General features: G+C 45.8%; 1 protein-coding gene across 2 annotated transcripts in view; it reads left to right on the top strand.

Moving 5' to 3' along the window:
* The window catches only part of add3a (adducin 3 (gamma) a), a 76,845-nt gene that overhangs the window by 39,733 nt on the left and 32,112 nt on the right, over positions 1 to 5,000 (top strand). The gene's annotated exons all lie outside the window — the stretch shown is intronic.

Genomic DNA, 5,000 nt, shown 5'->3' with positions numbered 1-5,000 from the left:
CACGGCGGCGCTCGGTGCCGGGGATGAAAGCGGGCGACCCCCTTCCTTTCACGGCTTTGATTCAGAGGAATTGGCCGGTGGGATGGATGTGAAGCTACAAAGCACCTTTTTGTCTCCTGAAAGTTAGTGTGACTCGCACTGCTTTGGCTTTCATGTCACGGTTTCATTGAAGACTCATGCGACTGACCGCCAAGTGTGGACTTTTTTTCCAAGCTTTCCCAAACTCATTTCCAGTTTTAGTTCAAAGTTGATCCAGCCACTTTGGACTTAATGTGACGTTTTGACATGTTGTTCTGTTCAAATCGTTCCCTCTGGCTCCTTTAAAATGTAACTACTGCAGGACGACAGAAAATGATGTTTTGACTACTCATTTTACATTTGACATAGTAAAACACGTGTATTTATGTATGTTGGAGTGTCGACATGAAAACTTACTGAACATAAATATGAAAAGCTGAATTTACAACCAGAGGACGTGATGTTTTGTTCTCCTTTTCTGTTGACTCAAGGTGTGTATTCTCTTGCCAACAGGGAGAGGAAAAGGTGTGTGTGTGTGTGTGTGTGTGTGTGTGAGAGAGAGAGAGAGAGAGGTTATCTGATGTGCTGTGATTGCTCTGGGAGTGACGACAGTCCACATGTTTTGTAGCCTGTGTTGAGAAAGGTTCTCGGGCCTCCACATGGCACATGAAGCACAGATAAAGATGTTACAGGAACACTCGTGCCGGGCGATCGTTTCTATTTTCATGTCATCCAATTGGTGTCAGGCTTCAAAATACAATCGCATCAGACGAAAATGGATTCAGTGCTAATCATCCTATCCCCATGCTGCGACACCAGGGCAAGAGAGAGTGAATAGAAATCAATGGGTCTTTATTTTTAGCTGTTTCCATCTTCATCCTGGTTTTAGTTACAAGCATCGTCGGGTGAATCATGGTTTCTTTTGTTTCCTTAACGAGCATACGTGCTCTAAATGTCCAACAGACAAACACTGTATTTCCTCAGCCATCTGTCTGAGGTGCTTTTCGTTCAACTTGACCTGGAATTGCACATTTGACCGAGGTGACGACTGGGCGGAGACTTCCCATTGTCACTTCCAGGCCTCATTTTACCTCCGTCAATAGAGGAAATAAAACAGTAACAACGACTTCTTGCTCTCTCTCTCTCTCTGCTGTCTCTAAAGAAGCTTGTTGTCTCTCTACCTGAAGCTTGAGGCAGAGGCAGACTTCCCTTGTCATGCTTTAGTACATCCGCGTAATGGTGTGTGTATGTGTGTGTGCGTGCTTCTTCTCCATGCTAAGTAACACAGCTGCTCAGACAGGGACAGCATTGTTCCCAGTGAACGCTCCAGGAAGTGAATTTGAGCACGTCTCAGTGCGTTAAACATTAGCTGCTCTCTAAATGCCTCTTTACCCCTCGAACATGGATTAGAGGCTATTTAGGATCACTCCCATACAAGTGTAAAACTAGACAGGCTGTTAAGGGCCGGATAAACAGAGGAATGACAGTTTTATAGGTTTTCCTCTCCGTGTGTGTGTGTGTGTGTGTGTGTGTGTGTGTGTGTGTAGGTGTGTGTGTATATTCAGCAGGTGATGCAATACCGGCCGTTTTTTCAGCCCTGCAGGGTTAAAAAAAATGACCAAAAAAAAAACTTGCTTCAGTGCAGCAACCTTTACGAACATAGCTGATATATAAACTAAGGCCATGTTCACAACAGCATTGGCCCAGCATGAAAAAAATGCAATGTTGTTTCCTAGAAATGGAAAAAAATAAAAGTTGCGAAAAAGCCGCAATATTGAAAAGGTTCACCGGCTATATGTTCCGTGTGATTGTGTAGCTTTTTCATGGTTATAATGGCTGCAAACGTGACACCTTTCAACAGTTTTGAGTGAATGTTTTACGACTTGCAGACATTACATAAATCACAGTAGAAAAAAGTTAATCCAGGAAACTAGCCCTTTGTAGTTTACATCAACACATAACTGCAATATATAAAGGTATGAGACGCGGCTGGTCGTTCATTTCCCTGAGACCACTGTGTCGACACATCTGGCAACCATTGTTTAGGCCTGTCCGATGTGTGTAAGTGCACTCTCAGATTATTTTGTAACGTGAACATCGTAATTGTAACTTAACCTTGCGATCATCGAGACACAGGATACATGAATGTCCTAACTCTGCAGAGTTGCTAAATTGTTTCTTGCAGTATTATAAATGGCTGCAGTGTTTTGACATCTGGTAAGCCTTCAAATGAATGGATTTACACTACAGTACAACTCAAACTGGACTCCCTGAATCCTTCTTTATTGCCTCACCGGTAGCCGAAGCAGCCCAGAGAAAGTATTTTTCAGTGCTGTCTTTGGTCTAATTGTCCGTAAAATGGGTGAAGTTGAAATCCTCCTTGGCAGATGTAAAGGTCTCAATCTGCTCTGTAGACTTGCTTCTCCTGCATCGTTCCTGCAGGTCGAGTTTCCTGTCATGAACGGACAAGAGCTGTTACCAAAAGCTGTTATTTTGGAGGCCGTCATGTGGCTTTGTCTACTGTCCTCTGGGAATCAACTTGACCTCCCTGTCATGCCGGTGAAAGGCGTTTTGAAGTAAAAGCAGTCAAAACGAGCTTACTCCTGATGTCACTGGGGGTTGCTTCACAGCCATTAACTGAATGAGTTTTACTTTCTTAAGCATAGCCACATCTGTCAATTTCCCACCGAGGGGTCTCACCACCATGTTGTTTCTGTTCTTGTGAAAAGGCTCCGAGAGCCCAATAATGAGCTCAAGTGTTTGCGCATTCCTGAACGGTTAGCGTCGGTGAACGTGCCCCTGCGCTCCTCTCCTGTTACCGCTCGGCGTTCGGTGGGAAACGCTGATAAGCAGGGCTTCTGGCGGTAAATGGACACCTGCATGCATTTAGACCAGGAGACGCTCAAGTCTTCCTCTCTCTTCTGTGTTTTGTTTTTGCTTATCGCGGAGGTCAAGGAGGGGGGGGCGACTTCCACAGAAATACGGGATTACTCAAGAGCACCGTGGTGTGCAGCGGACTGGTTAATCATCAGACTTGATAACAGTTGCGTAGAGTGTGAAACCTCTTTGTTTTGACCGCCTGGGTTTAGTCTAACTTTGTCTCTAATGTGTCACATGAGTCAACCTAAAGCAATAACAGTAATTTGGGTTTGGTGATTATCTACCGTTAAGCAGTGAGACACAGCTGCTTGGACGCTGTCCTGGGACTGTCCCGGCTTGATTTAGCACTTTCGTACTCGAGGTTTAGGTAAAACAAAGGTGCAGTTAAGTTTGTCGAGCAGTTTAGTTTTCACCTCTGACAGTTGTGTATATTTGTAGGTTGGGATGTGTGTTACACAATCAATTGTACAGTGTAATGTCTCCATACAACAATCTCCGCTAGAATCTGTTTAGAAGTATCATTCAGTATAGTGTGTGTATGTGTGTGTGTGTGTGTGTGTGTGTGTGTGTGTGTAGCTCTGTTTCCCTGAGTCAGGCCTGGCAGTCATAACTCAGGACTGTGTGTGTGTGTGTGTGTGTGGGGGGTGGAGTTGGGCATAAAGTGCTGACATCCAGGAGAGAGGGGGTGGTGGTGGCGGATCAGTCTCCTTTCTATGCCAGTCTGTACTTGGCGTATACACTCACTGCACTGCAGATGAGAACACTGTGTGCAGACGCAGAGCAGGGCCATACAGAAACAACCTAAGATTGTTCCGTATCTCTATTTAACAGAGCTTGCCAACACATTTGAATACCATTAAAGTTGATTTTTATTTATTTGTTTACCGTAGTGATGCACCAGCACACAACTCTCTCCACCTTGTTTGACAGCATGGACGACATCATACTTACACAGCTGTGGACGCTGGTTTGAACTGATATCAGAGGGAAATACAGAGTCAGATTTCACAATGCAGGATTTCGTGCCGAGTTTCATTTTGGCGGGACTTCAACTTGAGTGCACGTCGTCAGAGGCTCGGTCGGCTCGGTGTCTGTCCAAATCTGTGCATGAGACGGTGGTGGAGGAAGTGTGTGAGATGCACGTGTTTGGAAAGTTCTGAGCATACAACTGGTTTTTAAAGCATCATTTAGGAATGTACTGTAGAAAAGCAACATGTAAGTGGGTCAGTATAGTCGCAGCTTTGGTGAGAATCAATCGGCAGTAAAAAATAAAAATCAACCGCACAATGGAAGCCAGGATTATAATGGAGTTTTGCTTTAGGCAAGACACTGAATCACAGCTCTGACCTAGGATCAGTTAACTGTGACATTGTTGAACAGTGTAGTTATGACTGTTTGAGTCCACCACAGACCCAGGTACCGCTGATTCTGAGGAGGAGCGGCTATAAAGGCAGTGCAGCCGGACTCATAAACACTGACCTTTAGTACGGTCGCCTGAGGGGTGACGAGGTAGCAGCGAGTGTGAATGAAGGATGTGAAGAGAGAGGAAGAGTCGGAGAGCGAAGATTGTGGAATGTGGGCAGGGAGACCAGAAAGTGAATGGATCAAAGAAAAAAAGATGACTAGACAGATGGAGGGAGAGAGGGAGAGGGGGCGAGGGAGGAGGTGGTGGTGTGATTAGTGTGTGTGAGCCTGAGCTCTGATTGGTCGAGCAGTGTGTGTGTGTGTGTGTGTGTTTCTAGCCAGTGGGCGGGGGATTAAGCCTGCGTCACGTGGTCCCTTCAGCTTCTTTTCCTCACAAACACACCCTCATTTGCAGAGGGCACACAGACACACACACACACACACACACATATCTTCTCACGTACACACTCACAGCTGTTGAGGCGTCTCTCTGTGATAAACGCCGGGGCAGCCGAGGAGCAGAGCCCGCAGGAATCTAGGAGAATCTGCTGGCAGCTCAGACCAAAGAGCATCTATATGGACGATCTGGTCGGATAAGTGGACCGACTGGTTTTCTAAACGCAGCCTGGCTCTCACTTTCTGTCGTTCACATCTCTCTCTCTCTCTCTCTCTCTCTCTCTCTCTCTCTCTCTCTCTCT

This window comes from Anarrhichthys ocellatus, unplaced genomic scaffold, assembly GCF_004355925.1.
Source record: "Anarrhichthys ocellatus isolate YVR2014 unplaced genomic scaffold, GSC_Weel_1.0 scaffold31, whole genome shotgun sequence".
Taxonomy (NCBI): domain Eukaryota; kingdom Metazoa; phylum Chordata; class Actinopteri; order Perciformes; family Anarhichadidae; genus Anarrhichthys; species Anarrhichthys ocellatus.
Note: the sequence above shows the minus strand (reverse complement) of the source record. Positions and strands in the feature narration are given on the sequence as shown.